Source organism: Protopterus annectens, chromosome 2.part0 (genome assembly GCF_019279795.1).
Source record: "Protopterus annectens isolate FY-2018-M chromosome 2.part0, PAN1.0, whole genome shotgun sequence".
NCBI classification, from domain to species: domain Eukaryota; kingdom Metazoa; phylum Chordata; order Ceratodontiformes; family Protopteridae; genus Protopterus; species Protopterus annectens.
The window spans coordinates 1,728,929,869-1,728,953,113 of record NC_056728.1 but is presented as its reverse complement, the minus strand read 5'-3'; positions in this window follow the sequence as shown (position 1 = coordinate 1,728,953,113).

Sequence of the window (23,245 nt, the reverse complement as noted above, 5' to 3'; positions counted from 1 at the left end):
AGTCAGTCACATGTGCATTGAGTATCACATGCCACCCCCAACCATCAAAAAACCGAAAACACTTCTCCAAATCACATAATTACCTTGCACAGGGTGGGATACATAGCTGTACTGCATCCCCCCCCCAATGCAACTGGCAACTATGGCCAGGTCTACACTAATGTGTCACACAAACACCTGTTTAACCACATTGACTTGGCTGTACCTGATAGGGCCAAAACAAGCTCCTCAAGGAAGAGCACACCTGCCAGGTGGACAACTGCCATTAACAGGCTTTACAATAAGGGGGAAAAATAGCTGTGTAAGAGTAAGAGGGAGAGAGTCCTAAACTAGAAACACTCACAAATCATCTTAGACAAGCCAATAAGTGTTCTTGTGAAGTCCGCACAAGCAAAATATGAATTCAAATTAGCTTCATCCACAAAGGACAATTAAAAGGTGTTATGTAGTTACATCTATCACCTAAAAGGACAGGACCAGGTCCATGCCAAAGTGGTAGTTAATTATAGCACATATACTGAGCCTATGGACATAACTCACCTGTCAGCTGACAGGTTCTGTGAATACTTCAGCCCCCCTGTCCCCACCACATGTACCCCATGACATACAAACCACCTGTCTCCTACCTTGTAACTCTAAAGAACAAGTCATAAATGCCCTCTTTAAGGCCAAACACACAGCATCTATGTGTCCTGATAACAATGCAGGATGCATCCTACATGGCCTCCAAACAGGAATTAGCAAAACCATTGGGTACTCCTTTCAAATGTAGTCTAAGCACTGGCTGTATCACAGATGAATGGAAAACAGCCACAATTATTCCCTTGCACAAAGGTGATGCTTCTACTGACCCTGGGAAATATAGAGCTATTAGCCCGACTAGCCTTATCTGCAAGGCCATATAGTGAATCATCACATACCTTGTCAATAAAGATATAGATAAGCACCAAAAAGCTACCCCTAGTCAGTTTTGATTTTTCAAAAGGAAATAATGCCTGTGAAACACTGTGGACTTCTTTGAGACAGTCACAAAGGACCTGGATGAGGGTAAATTTGTGCATACAGCCTACCTAGATGTAGCCAAAGCATTTGACACTATCTCTATACTCAGGCATCACTGACAAAGTCACCCAGTTAGTATCAACCTTTAGATAGGTCGTTAATTGGCTCATTGATAGAACCCATAGAGTGACAGTAGTGGAATCCACCTCCAAGCAGTCCTGTAACCAGTGTTGCTCCACAGGGATCTGACCTGGCATCTCTACTGTTTGTAATGTAGTTCTCTAAAGTACAAGCTAAAAGTACAGGTCTGCAACTGACAAAGTTTGCTGATAACTGCAAACTGGGAGCAGTCATAGAAGTTCCAGATGTTGCCAACATCCTACAATAGGGTCTTACACACACAAATGATTGCTGCCAAACCCATGGCCTTAAACTCAATGCAACAAAACTGTATTAACATCCCTCTCAGAAGTGTGTGATTCCTGCTAACTCACATATCAATAAAACAACCCTACGTATACATTCACTGGTGAGAGACTTAGTCACACAGGTTGACAATAACCATACCTTTGATCACCATGTCTCTCAGACTCTACAGTGGTAAAAAAGTCATTCTGTGTTGCTCATCTCATAAGTAAGGCCATTGCACCCAGAAGAGTAAAAGTAGCTATAACCTCTCTGTACTCTCCCCTCATCAAGCCAATAATGGAATTGAATGACTCTATTGGTACTCACCTTTGCAAGCACCTGCAGCAACTGGAGAGACCACAAAGGTTCTTCACAAGGATAATTCAAGATTTTCAGCATCTGTCCTCTGTGGCTCATTTGAAATCACTGTCACTTTATTCTATTTCATGCAGACTACTCAGAGGAGATCTATGCCTTGCATATAAGACAATCTGTAACCAGGCATTATTGGAAATGCTGCATATCTTCAAATCAAATAGTACATGCATCACTCACTGTATGCACCTTAACCTGGTATGTGACAGTAATGCAACATGCTGGAGGGTCAGATTTGACTTCCAGAGGTTACCACACATTTGTAATGGACTCCCACTTCATGTCAAACAGAGCACCTCATTGGTCCTCTTCAAATGCAGTTTGGACAATTGGATATGTAACTGTAAATTCACCCCGGGGAGTTCCACCTGTATCTCTGTTGGATAGGGCAATTGTTGCTGATCATGGAAATAAGGGTAGAACTTGGCTAAGCTTGTAAAGGCCCTAGGACCATTAGCTTATTAATTTGCAATGATGCCATGATATGACCCAGTCATAGTCCATGCGGGAGTACATAACCTGTGACATACGTCCCTAGACTATATCTACAAATACTATTTGAGCTCTCAGAAGGCGTCTATGTGGTCACTGACCCATGACATTAAGCCACATGGAGCACAACAGCAGTGGACATTTATTATGCCTTTCACACAGTTAGGCTAGTTACTTCACAGGCAGGGACTAAAGCTGGAGGTGTCTCCATGTACGTCAAAACTAAAGATGCCTCAAGGCTGGTCAAAAAGGGCAATGCACTTGACCTGCACCTGGTTTCAATTTACAATAGGTGAAATTCAATACTACATCCATGCAGGCTGTAGGGCCCCACTATGGATCAAGAAACCCATATCATGTATTTAAACTTATTGGAAACACTAGCCATCCCACGCAATAACATATTCATGGGTGACTAGCAGTATACCACTATTAATTGGGAATCCTATATGACACCGAACATACAGGCACAGAGATTCCTGGATTTTGTAAACAGTAACTCCCTGGATAAGATAGCCAGTACACCAACCAAGTGAGCAACCATACTGGGTGTGGGCCTCGACAATATGGCAGACCCTGGAGACTACAGATACAGAAGTTTCAGTAGTCTGATATATAAAGCCATTAACAAAATGATCCTAGAAATAATCAATAGAGATGTAGTTCACCTACAGACACTGGACCAAACCCAGTTTGGTTTTGACAAGGGTAGATCATGCCTACCCTGCTTGATGGGACCTATTTGAGAAGGTAACAAAAGCAATGGATGAGGGAAAATGATTCACTCCATCTACCATGGGCTGACAAGGCATTTGGCACTATAACCTCATCAGGCATTGTTGACAAACTCAAGAGGTTAGGTATAAATGAGTATGTCACCCAGTGGATAGCCAAGTGGCTGATAGACAGGATCCAGGAAGTTAGCACTGAGGAGTTCACCTCTAAAATTAGGCCAGTCACCAGTAGACTCCCTCACAAACCATTCCTCAGTCTGCTCCTTTTAATGATTTACTTCTCCGCACTCACAACCACTGTCAGTTTGCTGATGATTACAAATTAGGAGCTGTCATTGCATCCCACACTGACACAAATGTTATCCAGGAGGGGCTGAAACAGACATTTAGTTGTTGTCAGAGCCATGGACTAACAGTAAGTGCCAAGAAATGCACGATACTATCCTTTGTGAGGTCATCCATCCATGGTAACTATTGTACTTACAGTGCACCTCCAACAGTTGACCCAGTAGTCAGCGACTTATGGACACATAGATATTGATCTAGCCTTTGACTCTCACATGTCTGTAATATTGTTAAGACAATCATTCTATAAACAAAGGTATGGCATGTAAATCCAAGGAACCCATTGCCACTGTATTCGGTATTCATCAGAACTATCATTGAGTGCAATGCCACCTTTGGTATGTAACTAACCAGGCCTATCTGACAACTGTAACATCCACAGAGGTTCCTCCCTAAACCACTATACAGTGTATGTACCATGTCCTATGCAGACCGTGTCAAGGCTCTATCCATGTATTCTGTCTCCTACATGCTTTGAAGGAGAGTCTATGCCTGCCATACAGGGTGATGTCAAACCCTACTGTGGACCTACTACATATCCACGAGACAGATAGCACCAGAATTACCTGTTCTACAGGCCTACACCTTGCCTGTGGTATAAATAGGACATGCTGGAGAGACAGGTATGTAACCCAGAGACTACACCCCATATGGAACATCCTAATGCAAATCAAGTGCAAGTTACACAATTGGATGGGGAACAGGACAATCATATGTGGTTAATAACCAATGTTTCTAATGGGCACAGGGAAACTGGTGATAGTTCATCTCCCATGCCCCGGCTTGTAGATGCTTCGACTCCTAAAACCTTGCTTACTCTTATCAAAGGTATCAGACTTTGATAGAGTTTAGGGATGTATGGATAGGCTTAAAGAAGCCCTTGTGTTTGTTAGCCTATTAAACACATATGAACCTATGAACCCATTAATCTATACTGTTTTACTTTTCTGATGACATTTTTCTTCTTTGCTGACATTCAATCCTGTAGTCTGACTTTGATGGTTTAATTGCAGATGTTTACCTAAAAGTGTGTCCTACACAATCCTGAAAGTGAAATGTAAACATTTCCATGAGACACCTGTCATTGTGTCACAAAGCCATTACAACGGCATCCTTTGTAATGTACACACATTATTATGGTATACTCATTATAAACGGCAAGGTACAATATCTGTAAATGACTAGTAAAAGTAGCATGTCAAAATCAACAATGGATGAAACAAATTTATATTACTGTAGATAGTCACCCTGTGCATCAGTCACACAGATTTATATCCCTGCATCCCTGAGAAAGATGACAGGGATGTGGCACAGGTATCATCACTTAGATAGGGTGTTGTGTGGGGGTGCAGGAGGTCTAGGCTGACCCAACAGATTGGCAAGCATGTGTGTGAGTTACAGGAAGGGAAGCAGGCAAAATGGACCATCAAAATGTGGCATGCGTGTCTGTAGATGACCTGAATGTAACAGTGGTGTGGGAGCATCTAAGTGAATACAGCCAAGCTCAGTGCTAGCCTTACATGTCTGCATGTTGGACAGCTGTGAGCCATGCATGGTAGAGCTGACAGTACACCATCTCTGCCCCTGAACATGTGAACTGGCTTTTGCCAGGAGTTGCACAAGCACTTCCATGCTCAAGGCCAGATGGTGTGCTACTACCTGAAGGTGACCGCTGTATGCTGGGACCATGGAAACCCCACGGATCATAAGCCCATGGCCTGCCACATCTAGGTGTGGATGTCTCACTCCCCTCTGGAGGGCTGGATGTACTGCCATTACAGTAGTGTGACTGTACATGGCCACATTGACTCTTAGCAGATGCAGATACTGACGTGCCTCTATGAGGCCGATGATCAACTCCAACCAGACGTTCCATCACAGACAATGTGTGTTCCAAGGCAGATAGTGTGTGATCTGTCTCAGATCAATGTCTTTCCACTGTGTCACTCAACTGTTCCAGGGTATCAGTAACATGGTGGAGGCAGTCACAGATGTCAGACTGTGCTGCATCTATAACTCTAAGCATTCTTCAGAGTTCCTTTCTGAACATACCTGTGCCTCCATGATGGCCCTAAACATACACCAAATGATATGTGATGAGACAACTGCAACAGATGGTGGAGGGATAGCAGACCTCCTTCGAGCATCCCTATCAATCTGCCTGTGTGGAATCTTGCCAAATGTATGGCTATGGCCAGTGTCAATAGTCAATAGTCACTGCAGCCACAGTAGCCACATTTCCCTGTTCAATGTCCCCACCATCCAACTGTCCAATATCTGTGGCCACAGGGGACTGAGTATGTGTAGGCATACTGGCTGTGTACGGTGATAATGAGGGTGGACAAGGGATGTCAAGTTCTGTGTCAGATTCAGCCCCTTCAACCCCCAGCTGTGCCTCTCTTTGGCCACCACCATCATCAGAGTCTGAAGAGACACTAATATCAGGTTGTGAAAGGGACAAAGACCAGCCCTCCTGGTCACTTATGACAAAAAAAGGAAAGCATTACATTAATACCTACACTACTATGCCCTGCAGTACTGTGTTGCAATATATGTTAAGCTGTATACACTGCTGTCACTATTACACAGTTGTATAAACCACAACCTCATATAGCAGGACATGAGGACATTATTTTAGCCCAAATCTGTAATCATTTGGAAATAATCTCATGAGAAAAAGATAAATGATGTCCACCATTAACATCTTGCAAAACTCTGCATAGTTGACAGTTATGGCAATCTGTGATGTCTTAAGAATACTGTCAAATCACTCACTGTGGTCAATCTTATAAGGCATAGGTATGAATCTAAATCATGTATAGTCAGGGAATATCTGTACAGTTGGCAGTCATACAGACAGTACATCAATCCAGCCAGCATTCCTGGGATGACACTTTATCGAATATATTGAACTAAATCTACATCTCTGACAAAACAGTTTTGTGCTTACCAGCCGCAGGACATGGTCTCTTCCTATTCCTGATGGTCCTGAAAAAGTTTGAGGGAGAGGTAATGCAAACAGCAGCACATGTTACAGTATAACAGGGGTAATACATTCAAATATCCCACATTTACAGTAGCTGCTATGTTAGGGTTATGGGGAGCTTAAGTAAGGGCTTGACAAGGACATATTTTGGAGTTGAGAAGATGAAGCTTGAGTTTTCTTTAAAGTGGGATGGGTGAATGATGGAACAAATGTCTCTTGGGAGTTTGTTCCAGGTTTGGGAAATGGAGTCTTTATATAGGAGTTTGCGAGCTATTTTTTTGGATTGGTAGATTTATAGTAATTTCTGATTAGAGGTACGGAGAGTCCATGGAGGAGTGTAAATAGAGATAATGGAAGAGAGAGCAGGGCAGGATGAAGGTTTGTAAAGAATGAAGCATAACATTTGAAGTCGTGACAGCAGTAGAAGATGGGGGAATTCTAACCAGTGGAGAGTATTTAGGGCAAGGCAGTGATGTGTATTGTATGGAGAGTTTGTAACAAATCTAGCTATTTTGTGGTAATTTTGTTGGAGCGTGTTTAAAGTAGTAGCTTGGATGTTGTTGAGTACTGGGGCACCATATAGAAGGGAGGAGAGGAGAAGAGCTTGTGCAAGGGAGAGTCTGGCATTTGTAGTTAGAAATATTTTGTTGTGATACAGTAAACCAAGTTTCTGGTGAGTCTTTTTTATACTTTGGAGGATGCGCAAGTTGAATTTGAGTTCATCATCTATGATGACCCCAAGGGGTTTAGTGTGAGCTTCAGATTGGATAGCAGTGTTATTAGAGGAAGTATGAGTAAAGATGGATTTGAGGTAAGAGAGAGATGAGGGGGAAAATAATAAGTGTTTGGTCTTTTTAGGGTTGAAAATGAGTAGATTCCTGGACAACTACTGTTCAGTGGATAGGAAGTCCTGTTGAGTAAGAGTGTGGAGATTGGAGATATTGTCTGAGATGGAGATGAGAGTTGAGTCATCTGCATAGTGGATGAGGGAGGATTGTTTACAGCAAGTATAGAGATCATTGGTAAATACATTAAATAGGTGGGGGCCCAAGATGGAACCTTGTGGGACCCCGGTTGGGACTGGTATGAATGGAGAAGTGGAAGAGAGACATTTAACAGATTCCTGCCTGCAGGATAAGTAACTGGAGAACCAGGCAAGGAAGAAGACAGATTGAGATTTGTAAGTATAGAAAGCAGTAGGGGATGGGAGACTGTATCAAAGGCTTTGGAAAGGTCAAGGAAAAGACATGATATGGGTTTGTTATTGTCTAGGGCCTGAGCAACGGTATGTGTAAAGGATAAGAGGGCAGTAGTTGTGCTGTGGTTGGGAAGATGTAATTACAAATAATATGATAATAGTAAATGATAATAAATATAATTAATAAATAAAAGAGGAGAAGGGGAGGGGTGACAGAAAAAAGAAGAACGTTAGTAACTTCACAAATAATATAACTGCACAGCCTGCAACTACATACTTCTAGATATGCTAAATCTCACTTGAGAGAAAATGGACTGCTTATATTGTATATATGATGCTCCACATACATAGCTCTCAACCTCTTGACATGAGGCATTATGGCCTAAGCTATACATAATAATGGTACAAAGGGACAATGACAGGGAACGGTTTTACATAGTGTGGTCAAACAATAGTAACAAGGTGTTCTGATAACAGATTTACCATTAAATTGCATTTCAAGTAATGTCATATATCTGCAAATCAAAGGACCAGACATATGGCTAATATTAATTACATTCTCCAAAAATCATGGCAGTTGAGAAATATATCCATGTACACTAATTACATTACACAGCTGGAGATTTCTCAGTTGGCTGTTGTGGGATTAGAACGCTCAAGCAGTCGCTACAGGAATAATGAATGTTTTATTTTGAAAAGTAAATTATCAGACCACCATCTCCTTTAAAACTTTTATTGATTCATGTTGTGTCAAATCGTGCATTTACACACATGCATTGCTCTGTAGGAGTACCGTCACTTTACACATTTACCCTATTCATTTATTAACTTCAGCCTAAAGCATGTATCAAGCAAAATGAGCAGAACACAAGCTTGACCCTTAATCTAGGTATTACACTGCATTTCTTTATGACACATGTTGACATATTATTTAGTACTTCACATTTATCAGTCGTCTGGTGTCAGATATGAACCCACAAGCAGTGACTACAGGAATACTGTACATTTTATTTGAAAACCTTAAATTATCAGAGTGACATCTCCTTTTACACTTTAGTGATGTATGTTGTTTCAAATCTTGATTCGCACACATGCATAGCTATGTAGGAGATGCATTACCTTAAGGCACTGAAAACTAAGGATATATTATTTTATTTAATTTAGGTTATATGGGTGTGCATTGTGGTGTTGCGACAACTACTTGAGACTATGTCTGTGACATAATGGCAATGATTGGGCTTTCAGGATTCTGTGCGTGTTTCATGCTGATGCACGACATGTTCAGTGTGGGCTATTTTATTTTTTTTTTTTGTGGGGCTGTGGTTCTGCTTTTATACATTTGGGGGTTTTCTCCCTTGTTATGTGTGCATTTGAACACATTTCCTGCAGCATACCTCTCAACCTCTTAATGCAAAAAATCTGGACAAGGATTGACAATATGGGGGTACAAGTAAGGACATTATTTAAATATTGCTCTTATAAACTTTAGAAAGTTGTTAGCATACCAGGATTTGTTTTAATATACTTTTTTTTCTTCAGAAAATATATATATATTAAAAAATCCTGTTACTTTAGCGACTTTCTAAGTTTATAAGTGCAATATTTAAAATATGTCCCTTTTGTACAGCCATTTTGTCAAGCTTTGTCCAGATTTTTTGCATTAAGAAGTTGAGAGGTATGTATTTGTTATGTACATTGTCCACAGATGCTGCTTTTACATTCTAAGTGCCATACGGCACTTCCTGAGTGCAGGGGGGGTGTTTACTCTGCTTGCACATGTCCCCTGCACTCGTTCACAGAACATGTCCATGTAGAGCATTCAGCAGCATGCCCTCATGAATATGCAGGGGGTGCTGCTGCTCTACATGGACATGGAATGCTCTGTGTTCCTGAAAACACTAGAGGGGATAAATGTATCACCAAACACCATCATACTAGGTGACTTCAATTACCCTAATATAGACTGGGAACACTACTCAAGCCCAAACACCCTAGCCCAAAAGTTCCTGGAATTCATAAACTCAAATGCCATGGAACAACTAGTCACCATCCCCACAAGAGGAGAAAACATACTTGATCTCATCATCACGAACATGGGAGCACAATGTTCAACACCGGAAGTATACCCCTCACTGGTGAGATCAGATCACAAACTAATCTCGCTGGAGGTCCTCATCCCACCCCCACCTGAAATAAAAAAGACCACAGTAAAGAACTTCTCGAAGCCGACTTCACACTTCTAAAGACTAGTGTGGTCTCCTTTAAGGCCCCCAAGCCGACGGAAAACAGTACTCAAGCCGCTGAATCACTTACAAATGCCTTCTACCAGCACCTGCAGGACTGCATGGATAAGGCAATCCCAAGCAAAACAAAGACTCTTTGTACCAAAGGCAAGCGTCCACTCTGGTGGACCCCAGCCATAAACAAACTCTACAACAAAAGGAGGAAGCTACTACAAGATAGAGCAAAATCCTTAAAAGGTAAGACACCCTTGATCACTATAAGTAAAAAACTAAGAGCTCTCAGAAAATCATCCAAAGCAAATTTTGAGAGAAAAATAGCTAAAGACTCAAAAGACAATCATAAGGCCTTCTTTAGCTATGTTAGAAACCTGGGAGGAAACTCCCAGATATGCTCAGAACTAGTTCAAAATGATGTGAAGATTACTGATCCTACAGACATTGCCATCATACTGGCTGACAGGTTCAGTGCAAACTTCTCCCCTCCCCCTCAAAAGGAGAGATATCTATACCAAGCGATTGCAGCCCCAAACATCTCCAACGCCCAAGTGAGAACTGCTCTCTCCAAAGCTAAAAACACAGCATCCATGGGACCTGATGGTGTCCCCGGCTGTGTGCTCCACGAACTCAACGAGGAATTAAACCCACAGCTAGGACAGCTGTTTAATCATAGTCTTACCTCTGGATATGTACCCAGGAGTGGTGCACTGCAACTGTGGTCCCACTTCACAAAGGCGGTGCCTCCACCGACCCTGGAAATTACCGCCCATTAGCTTGACAAGCCTTATCTGCAAAGCCATGGAGAGGATCATAATGGACCTCATAAATAAAGACATAGGGAATTTGCAGACTTTGGATCCATCCCAGTTTGGCTTTGTCAAAGGCAGATCATGCCTTCTAAACTTGGTTGACTTTTTCGAAACAGTCACCAAAGCCATTGATGAGGGAAAGGCAGTCCATACAGCCTACCTCGATCTGGCGAAGGCCTTTGATACAATACCCCACTCGGGTATCATTGAAAAACTCATCAGCTTAAATGTTAACCCATACATCACAAGATGGGTTGCAAACTGGCTGAGTGACAGAACCCACAGGGTCAGAGTTGCTGGCGCCATGTCAGACTCAAAGCCTGTCACAAGTGGTGTACCACAGGGCTCAGTCCTGGGCCCACTCTTGTTTGGCATCTACTTTTCGGAAGTACAAGCAAACACAGGAGGGTTATGGCTGACAAAGTTTGCAGATGACTGCAAACTGGGCGCCATAGTAGAAAACACATCTGACACAGATATCCTTCAGAAGGGTCTCACAGAAACGGATAACTGGTGCCAGAGCCATGGCCTAAAGTTAAATGCCAAAAAATGCATAGTCATACCCTTCGGGAAAAACAAGGTTACCCCTAGCTACCAAATAGGTGGCAATCCACTGAGTACAGAAGAAGTTATCAGGGACCTGGGGACCCAGGTTGATAGTAGTCTGTCATTCGACACCCATGTAGCTAAAGTAGTTAGGAAGACCTTCTACATTGCCCACCTTATCATGAAGGGATTCTCATCTAGATCAAGGGAGGTCATAGTCTCCCTATACTCATCACTCATCAGACCAATGATTGAGTACAATGCCCCATTCGGAATGTATCTGACCCGACACTTGCAGCAGCTGGAGAGGCCACAAAAGTTCCTCACCAAAAGGATAAAGGGTCTCAAACATCTGTCCTATGCTGCCCGACTGAAAGAACTCCAGCTCTATTCAGTCGCTTACCACTTGCTCAGAGGTGACCTTTGCCTAACATACAAGGCCATGTCAAACCCAGATTTGATGAATATGCTTCACCTCAAAAAATCTAGATCCGTCAGAGCCACAAGGGCGGAGACTTAAACCTCGACACGGCTATTAATAGGACGTGCTGGAGGGATAGATTCATCACCCAAAGACTCCCTATGCTGTGGAATAAAATCCCGGTATATGTGAGGCAGAGCACCTCGCTGGCCTTGTTCAAGAGAAATCTTGACCAATGGATGGGAGATCGCAGATATACCCCAGGGATTACCTCAGTGTCACTGCTCAACAGAGGCACAGCAAAATAATGGGTATAGTTCCCCATACTAAAGGGGTGGCGTAAGCCACAAAACTATGGGCTAGGCTTGTAAATGCCCTCGGGCAGATAGCCTAGTATGAACCTATGAACCTATGAACCTATAAGCTTTCGTGAATCCAGGGGTTATCGACAATCTACTGTTGTCTTTTTGAATTATTCTGAACTGTTATATCCTATATTTGTTGTATGTCTGCACTAGCTTAGCTGCAGCATAGCCAGATCCTGGTTTGCTGTTTCTGAGACTGTGTTTAATTACTGGGCAATAATTCTAAGACATTTTTCATTGGAGAGGGCCTTTTTGCACCCCTGTCTAAGGAGAGTGCTGTCTAGGACCCTTTTGATTTAAGTTTACTGGACCAAATCTCAGAGTCAAGCTTTCTTATTGCCTAGTTTGGGTTAAAAGGGGTTCACTCTTCTGTTATTTAAGCCCCATGTTTGCACAGATCTGTCCTTGCTTGTGCAGAGTACACCATCATGCACTGTTGCTCAGAGGTGAATACCATTGGAAGTTATAGTAGCAAACTTCTCACTTGTTAATTTTTCCCTTAATACACTGCTCTTTCTCCATAGGAGGTTTTGCATAATTGTGTTTCATGGTCAGCATAACTTCTAAAGTACCAATGTAAATCGCACCCTTCATTATTTAGACCTCTTCACCTGTCCATCTGCTCTACCTAGTCCTTCCTGTATGCTACCCAGTTCTGAATACAGCAACTTCCTAGCATTATGGATGGAAATTCCCCATCTTTTCTCCAGCTAGCCTGGTCGACATGGTCATCTGATGCAATGTAAATCTTGCCTAATGTACACTGACAACCCAATCCTCTTAGTTCACTCCAATTCAATGTGTGAGAGATGCATCTGTATTAAGAACCTTGAATCCAGGCTCGCTCACTCACCAGTCAGTACATCTGACACTGAGCAGGTTGTCAGCATGCACACATCACCTCCTGCACAACCCAAACAAACACATATTCCTACATATGCAGAGGTTCTTACCCAAGCCTAACCAAATACCAGAGACCTCCCAAACACAGGCACACTTCATATAATACATATATATAATACATCTTTAGCAGATTATTGTACATTTAATACCTCACACAATAATATCTCACAAATTAAGCCCTTAAGGCATAACACAAAACCAAACATTTTGGTCATAGGTGACTCCATTGTGAGACACACAGATGTCCCTCTCACCAGTTTAGACAAGGAAAAAGTTAAGGTCTGTTGCCTGTCTGGTGCCTGGATCCACCACAATGCACACACAATCATGTCTTTCAACAACTGGTACTGTTATGACTCTGTCATAGTCCATGTTGGTGTGAACGACTTCAGACATACCTCACTGGACTATATGAAGAGAAAGATGACCGAGCTCTCTAATTATGTGTCTCAGGCAAGTATGTCGCTAGCATTAAGCAGCATTTTACCTTCACCTTGAATAATGTCACAATACAAACAAAAAATTGGCTTAGTTTCTGGTGCCATTCTAAGGAGATCCAGTATCTGTCAGCCTGGAACAACATGGTCTACAGACCTCAATGCTTTGCCAGAGATGGTCTTCATCTGTCAATCCTGGGATTTCTGTTATTGGCTATGGCTCTTGCCAACCTCACAGTGCCTTTTTTAGGCAATGTGACAAGAACAAAATACCTGATGTAAACAAATCCCTCTAAAAACAATCTTAAGGTCGTGCTGCTTAATGCTAGGAGTCTAAACCTAAAATTGCACTCACCAGAAGCACTCCTTACCTTGGAAGATGCCAAAATGTGTGCATTGACAGAGACCTGGTTTAAGGCTGCAGAGAGCTCCCCAGCCCATCCTGGTTACATTACTTTCCACATGTTCAGACCACATTCAGAAAGCATGAGAATTAAAGGAGGTAGTGTATCAATACTCATTAAAGCTTAATAAAGGCTTAACCATTTATTCTTGGCAGGAAACAGACCATCTGCCCTTCTTGGATTACTTCTGAATGCCTAATAGAGTTAATAATTGTGTATAATATTAGTGATAGTCCCAAATAAGTTTGTATTTTTTTTTATTTTGGGAGATTTTAAGTGCACTGCTTTTACTACCATTTTCTTTATCTGCTTTTTAATATACAGTGTAAACTAGACATACAGGGATCGGACAACGTCCACATAGAGAAGTCTCACACTGGTTTATTCATTAAAGATAAATATTGGTTAAACGCAAGTCTGTTCACCTAATTCAGGTGCAATTAACTGTTGGTAAGACCGCTATTCAAGTCATTGCTAGCTGTAGGACCCCATCCAGGAATCAGGACCACCACTCAGCCTACTTGTAACTACTCAAGTCAATCAAGTTACAACCAAATACCCTGGCTTTAGGCAAATTTAATTAAACTGGAAACACTCCCTCCTCAACTTAAACAAGCAGGTAAGACTACTTGTGAAATCCTCCAAACCTAACTATGAACCCATGTTAGCTTACCAAACTAAAGACAACCATAAGGCATTCTTTAGTTACATCCGTAACCTCAAAGGAAAGACTCAGATGTGTGCTGGACTTATAGTCTACGGTACTACATATACAGAACCTGTGGACATAGCAGACCTGCAGGCTGACAAGTACAGTGAAAACTTTGCTTCCTTGTTCCCACCACACACAAGATGCAACCAAATACCCTGGTTGTAGGTGGCTATAATTCCTCAACCATTGACTGGGTAAACTATACATGTTCTAACTCACTTGCCCAAAGGTTCCTGGACTTTGTTAGCTCAAACGCCCTGGTTCAGCTGGTTGACACCCTCAGAAGTGGCTCAAACATCCTCAATCTGCTTCTCACCAATGTAGGGAATCATTGCACCACTCCCAGCGTGTGGCCCTCCCTGGTGAAATCTGACCACACATTAGTCTTGTTAGTCATAACCATAACACCAGACACCCCCCAGCAGCAATTAGACTAAAAAATGTCTGTAAGACCTACTACAACCTCTTATGAGATGGCATAAATAGCTTCATAGCACCTGCCCTGACTGATGGTACAGACACTTATGTGCTTTATACAAACATCTGCACAATTATATTGACTCTGCCATGCCTGATAGGACCAAGGCAAGATCTCAAGGAAGAACAAACCTGCCTAGTGGACATCTGCCATTAACAGGCTGTACAAAAACAGAAACAATTGCTGCTAAGAATGGAAAGGAACTGTCTCCAAACTGGAAACACTTGCTGCTCAACTTAAACAAGCAGATAAGAGTACTTGTGAAATCCTCGAAAGCTAACTACAAATACAAATTAGCTTACCAAACTAAAGACAACCATAAGGCATTCTTTAGTTACATCTGTAACCTCAAAGGAAAGACCCAGATATACGCTGAACTTGTTGTCAATGGTACTACATATAGGGAACATGTGGACATAGCAAACCTGTAGGCTGACAGGTTCAGAGACTGCTTTAACAGAAATGCTGCACATAAGCAAATCTAATAGCATATGAGTCTCTCACTCTAAGGACCTTAACCTGGCATTTGACATCAACAGAACCTGCTGAAGGGACAGGTTTGTCTCAAAGATGATACCTCACCTTTGGAACATCCAAATTCAAGTTAAACAAAGCCCTTCAATGACCTTATTTAAACATAATTTAGACAATTGGATGGGAAACAGGAAATTCACCCCAGGGGTTCCATTTTTGCATGGGTATGCAAGCAGTGATGTTGGGAATGGATGTCTGCTGTGTTTATAAACATGACAACACTGATATTTTAGATTAAAATTGATTCCTTACTGCCACAGAGATATAGGTGACAGATAATGAAAATAATCTCAAAGTATATTTCTACTGAAAGGAAGTAGTTCAAGATTGACATTATTTTATAACTACAGAAGTGCATAAGCCATCACATTTATCTCCCATGATATAATGTTGTCATTTGTCATGCCAAATACGGATCAGCAAAGACAGTGTTCCAGATACATTCGGAGCTTTTATTAATGCTTTTGCAGCTCCTGTTGTGTCTTCCAATATCAGTTTGTGTTAAAAGAAGGACGTTCATGTAGATATTAATCAATCTAGTTTTATTTAGTTTATTTGTTAGATACTAGTAAACATATGTAAACACAGAAATACAGATACTTGTATGATACAAATATGTGTATCCATGCACAAACGCACACGGACACACACACACACACACACACACACACACACACACACACACACACACACACACACACACACACACACACACACACACACACACACACACACACAAAACATTTCATAACCAGAGACCTGTGGGCAGCATCATATCGATTTCTCATCCAATACTACAGTCAGTGGTTTTACTAAAGTGTAATCATTAAAGAGATGTTTTTTTTTTTTTTTTTTTTGGATTAACTTTGTATCTCCCAAAAGAACTGCATATTATCTATTTTATATTGTGACTGGATATCTGCAACTGACAGAGCCTACAGCTGAGTTGGTATTTATACTGACCAGGTGAAATTTAACTAGATCACATGGAGATCTCCCGTACTGATCTTCGGTACTGCCATAGGATCATTAACATATATCAGAATTATGTCAGCTGGGCAGGTATCACCACTGTCCACATGTCTTTTCAAGCACAAAACCTTAACACTTTTCTTGTGCTCTATTACTGTGCAAGTATAATAATATAAATCTATATGCCTTGTGTGGGACTGGAACACTCTTTTGGTGGTGTCAGTCAAAGGCACATAATCTATATGATGAGCTGTGGCATAATTAAACACAGGCAATGCATCTGCCCATTGAAATAGTGCTTGTCTTCTACATTGGGTCCATGCAGAGTGTCTATGGCATATATTTTGCATTACATTAACTGGAGGAGAGTTTTATGTTCTCAAAAAACAGAACACTTTCTATTATAGAGAAGCAACGACAGATACAAAAAACAGCAAATCTGTTTTATTTTGTTCAGGGACAACTATGTCAGTGAAATAAAATACATGCATACTTGTCACATAAGTGTGAATAATAACTGAAAATTAAAAAAAAACTGATAAAACATCAAAAAATATTTATGTAGCACTGCTATAATATAGTTGTCCATACACAACTTTCTTTTCAATATAATGTAAAGATGCCATAATGCAGTGCATGCACATATATGTACAGCCACTACCTTTTAATGGAAACATAACATAGCTTAAAAGTGGAGAGATATAAGCTTTTCGGTAGTTTTCTTAGTAAATGGAACAGATACATTATGCTGTTTTCCGGCAAATGATGTGTACTGAAAATAGCAGTATGTTTCAGGCAAACATGCCTCAGGATTCAAAAAAATCTGTATAGACTCCATGTAGAACCTGCATGGAATGTATCCATGTACATGGCCACGGTTCCCTTCAGCAGAGCACCATATATATTAATTATGGTGTGTGCTTAAGAGAGGTCACAGCAGCACGGATACTGAATCCATGTAAAACTGAAAGTGCAGCCACATACATTTTGGCCTGTCAGCCGTGGCCAAAAGGTATACAAGACATTTCATTTTAATTTTTTTATGTGTATGTGCTTGTTTGTAAGGTGCAGCGCATTGTTTAGCTATGCTTAGCTTTGTGCGCATATACATCAGACATCCGCTAAACATCTAAAGATAGAAACCAGATGCATTCGATGTTAAAAAAATATTTATTTTTTTTAATTAATTTTTTATGTGCTTGTTTGTGCGATGCAATGTGTTGCTTAGCTAAGCATAGCGTGGCATACTTAAGCATTAGACATCTGCCACAGATCTAAAAATAGAAACCAGATGCATTTGCTATTAATATTTTTTTACATGTGCTTGTTTGGGTCATGGGGCGGGTTGCTTAACTAATTATAGCAAGGAGTATTTAAGCAGCAGACATTCCTAGACAGCTATAAATAGAAACCGGATGAATTCATTTGTTGTAGATCTGCTGTACTTAGCAACACAAAAAACCCATACAGTAAAGCTGCATGATGCTTACAGCACTTTTCCAGTATATCTGAAGATATTCGAGTCCCCTTCACTATTACAGTAGCTAGATAGGTTGAGTAATGGTTTACAGTGTGGCGGGTCCTGGGTTTGAGTCATGGCTATTAATGCCTTTTACATATAGTGCTGTGAAACTGTGTCAGATGACTGAAACATCTGTTGACCTTAAATTAATTATTATTACATTAGGAAAAGCATCGCCAAGCCAGCGCAGCTGAGCTGAGAAGTGTAAAAACATGAAGAACTGTAGTCTTAGCAGAGCTTAGCAGCATGCTAACCAGCCAAGAAGAGCCGAGCAGAGCATACACATTGGCAGCCACTACAATATTTATGTAGTGCTTAGCAGGTCTAAGCACAGTTGAGCAGAGCTTAGCAGAGAGCAGTGGGGCCATATTTTAAAATCGTCTATATATGTCTATCAAGATTAAATACATATTTCCCTTCCATGTATTTAAACCCTGGGCCCACTGCACATGGAGCCGTAATTCTACCCATTAAGTTACGTGGATATTAAGACATCTAGTATACCTTTACATATACCACTGAGCTACCTATAAGCAGTGCTGTGCTCTACGCCGCTCTCCACAAACATGTTCAGATATGCTTAGACACACACACACACACATTTAAATAAATAATTAAATACATCAGTTTTCTCTTTTTAGATGTCTGGCAGGTGTCTGCTATCTTATCTGTGGGTACTGTTTAGCAATGCTCCGTGCCACGCACGCTTTTCTTTAAAAAAAATTTAAAATTAAAATAAAACAAAAGGAAAGTCCAGGAGTCTCTTACTCATCTGCGGATGTGTGTAGCACTACACCTCTGCCTACACTGATTCAATAACCATGTATTTTGTCTCTCCATTGGCTACACAACATCATTAATATGCATGGTGCTCTGCCAATGGGGAAGAGGGTACATGGACACGGTAACATTCCATTCAGGCTCTACATGGTGCCTACACAGATTTTTATTAAATCCTGGGGTAAAACAAATCCGATAGCTATCATAACATTCTATAATATCACTAAGGAGTACAAACTCATCTCTTGGTTTAACCTGCTGCCAAAATACTTAAAACAGCCTGCTAACATTAAAATCCATATTCTAAATTCTGATAGACTGAGGATTTTCCTCAGCAGTGATATGAGAATGTTTACTTTACTAGAGAAATCCTTATTGTGTGCACACATTAGTGTACTGGTATCACATTTTGAAGAAATGGAGAGGAGCTTTTACTCTATATTAAAACAGACTGATAACGACACATGTAAATGTTACAACTGCTAAGAAATCAAAATCCAGTGCTACTGGAGATGATGACCTAGTTAAAAATTATTTTTGTTTATAAATGATTTTATTTTAGCAATGGAAAGCACTTATTTACAAACACATCACAATGTAGTTGATCATTGTTCAAGTTATTATAAATGTGTACTCAATACCATATTGAGAAAAGTAAGATTAGATACAAAAATGAAATGTAATAACTACACACAAAAATGTTTACATTCAATAATCAAAAGGGTAAGCCAACTTACAGAAATGTACACTATCACCATCATTTTAATAAAAATAAGTTAATAACTTAAAAATGTCATTATATTAGAAAGGGTTTGTGCTTCTTTAAACCTAACTAAATGGAGGTTGGTGACCAGTCACTGCTGTGTGCTGATTTACTGAACAATTTGAGGCATCTGTGGTACTATAAGTGCCTGTTTTTGCTCTTGTTTTGCACTTTTAACTGTGTCTACAATTTACAGTGTGGATCCAGGTTTACTGTTCCTGGGTCTGTTTGTAATTACTGAGCACTAATTCTAAGACATTTTTCATCACAGAGGGCCCTTTTGCACCTATGTCTTAGGAGAGTGCTGGCTAGGAGCCTTCTGCTTTAAGGTTAGTGGACCAGATCTCAGAGTCCAGCTACATTATTGGTTAAAGTTAAAAGGGGTTCTCCCTTCTGTTATTTAAGCCCCATGTTTGCACGTGGATTGCACCATCATGCCTTGCCGTGCAGTGATGAATACCATTGGAGGTTATAGTAGCAAACCTCACTTGTTCATTTTTCCCTTAGTCCACTGCTCTTTCTCCACAGGCAGTTTTGCATGATTGTGATTCAAGGTCAGGTGGTACATTCAGCATAACTTCTGAAGTACCGATGTAAATCCCACCCTTTATTATTTAGACCTCTTTACCTGTCCATCTGCTTACCTAGTCCTTCCTATCAATTACCCAACTCTGAACACAGTAACTTCCTAGCATTATGAATGGAAATTCCCCACCTTTTCTCCAGCTAGCCTGGTCGACATTGGCATCCGAGGCAATGTAGAACTTGCCTAATGTACACTGACAACCTACTCCTCTTAGTTCACTCCAGTTCAATTTCTGAGATATGCATCTGTATTAAGAACCTTGACTCCAGGCTCTCTCACTCACCAGTCAGTACATCTGACACTGAGCAGGTTGTCAGCATGCACACATCACATCCTGCACAACCCAAACAAACACATATTCCTACATATGCAGAGGTTCTTACCTGAGCCTAATCAAATACCAGAGACCTCCCAAGCACAAGCACACTTCATATAATACACACACACACACACACACACACACACACATACATATATATATATATATATATATATATATATATATATATATATATATATATATATATATATATATTACACCTCAGCAGATTATTGTACACTTAATACCTCACACAATAGTATCTCACAAATTAAGCCCTTAAGGCATAACACAAAACCAAACATTTTAGTCATAGGTGACTCCATTGTGAGACACACAGATTCCCCTCTTACCAGGTTAGACAAGGAAAAGGTTAAGGTCAGTTATGTGTCTGATGCCTGGATCCACCACAACACACACACACACACAATCAAGTCTCAACAACTGGTTCTGTTATGACTCTGTCATAGTTCATGTTGGTGTGAATGACTTCAGACATACCTCACTGGACTATATGAAGAGAAACATGACCGAGCTCTCTAATTATGTGTCAGGCAAGTATGTCCCCAGACTTAAGAAGGATTTTACCTTCATCTTGAATGATGACACAATACAAACAAAAAATGATTGACTTCAACTATTGGCTTAGTTTCTGGTGTCACTTTAAGAGGATCCACTATCTGTCAGCCTGGGATGACATGATCAATAGACTTCAGTGCTTTGCCAGAGATGGTCTTCATCTGCCAATCCTGGGATTTTGGTTATTGACTAACGCTCTTGCCACCCCCACAGTGCCTTTTTAGGCAATGCGACAAGAATAAAATACCTGATGTAAATAAAAAACCTGTAAAAATAATCTTAAGGTTGTGCTGCTTAACGCTAGAGGTCTAAACCTGAAATTGCACTCACTAGAAGTCCTCCTTACCTTGGAGGATGATGAAATTTGTGCATTCACAGAGACCTGCGTTAAGGCTGCAGAGAGCACCACAGCCATCCAAGGTTACATTACTTTCCTACTTGGGTTATGTCTGAATACCTAATAGAGTTAGCAATTATGTATAATGTTAGTCATTTTTTAAAATAAGTTTTCATTTTTGGATTTAGGAAGTTTTTAAGTTCACTACTTTTTTACCATTTTAAGATTTTTTTCTGCTTTTTAACACATAGTGATTCACTAGACATACAGGAATTGAAAAATTTCCACACAGAAAAGTTTCTTACACTGTTTTATTCTTTAAAGATAAATATACCTCCAGATTGGTTAAACAATGCAATTCCCTTGAATTAATTCAGGTTCAATTAACTGTTAGTAAGACCCCTATTCAACTCATTGCCAGCTATAAGACCCCATCCAGGAATCAGGACAGCCACTCAGCCTACTTGTAACTACTCGAGTCAATCAAGTTACAACCAAATAACCTGGCTTTAGGTGGCTTTAATTACTCGACCATTGATTGTGTAAACCATACATGTTCCAACTCACTCGCCCAAAGGTTCCTGGACTTTGTTAACTCAAATTCCTTGGTTCAGCTGTTTGATACCACAAGAAGGGGCTCAAGCATCCTGGATCTGTTGCTCACCAACATGGGGGAACATTGCACCACTCCCAGCGTGTGGCCTCCCTGGGGAAATCTGGCCAGAAATTAGTCTTGTTAGTCGTAACCATAACACCCGATTCCTTCCCACCCCTTAGCTGCAAATAGACTTAAAAACTTCTCTAAGGACAATTATAACTTTTTATGAGACAGCACAAATAGCTTCATAGCCCCCCCCCCCCCCCCACACACACACACACACTGATGGTATAGATAATTATGTACGGCTCTTCAGGAATGCTTTATACAAACACCTGCACAATTGTATTGACTCTGCCATACTTGATAGGACAAAAGCAAGATCCTCAAGGAAGAGCAAACCTGCCTAGTGGACATCTACCATTAACAGGCTGTACAATAAGAGAAAAAAATTGCTGTCTAAGAATAGAAAGAAATGGTGTCCATCTGGAAACACTCCTTCCTCAACTTAAACAAGCAGGTAAGACTACTTGTGAAATCCTGCAAACCTAACTATGAACCCAAGTTAGCTTACCAAACTAAAGACAACCATAAGGCATTCTTGAGTCAAATCCATAACCTCAAAGGAAAGACTCAGATATGCACTAAACTTATAGTCTATGGTACTACATATACAGAACCTGTGGACATAGCAAGCCTGTTGGCTGACAGGTTCAGTGAAGACTTCATTTATTTGCTCCCAACACACATGCCCCAAAGCATCCCCTGCAACCTGTTCCCCACCTTGTATCTCTAAGAAGCAGGTCTCAAATGCCTTGTCTAAGAACTAAAATACAGTATCTATAAGTCCAGATAACATCTTCTGAAGAAGTCTTTAGATACAACCAGACAAAAGCGCTAAATCCTGTGAAGAAATAAAACAGTTTTTTTCATCGTGAAAGATCCTGTAGAGTAATTAAATTGTTGTTTCATCGTGATACTCGGTGGTTTCATTTGGAGCATTGGACTGGAGCAGATGCATTTGTTTGGTTCACTGGTTCTTAATTTATTACATATGAATTAATGGGCTAGATCAGGGAGGATGAGTGCAGAGGCAGGACCAGTGAGTTTGGAGGTTCTCCCTAGTGACAGTTCTGAATTGATTTGGATGTTGAGGGACTGGATTTCTAGTGGTAATTTGTTCCATGATATGATAGGACTGTAGCTGTAGAGGATGCTGATGATTTTAGTCTTAGGTTTGTATATTTGTAGTAGGTTAAGGTCGGAGATACATAGGGACCTAGTGGGTTAATACTGAGAGATGAGGGGAGATAGGCTAGGGCAGAAGGATTTCAGGTATAGTATAGAGTGAATTGTTTGTAGTTGACAGAGAGTAGAAGCTGGTGAGGTATTTTCAGCCA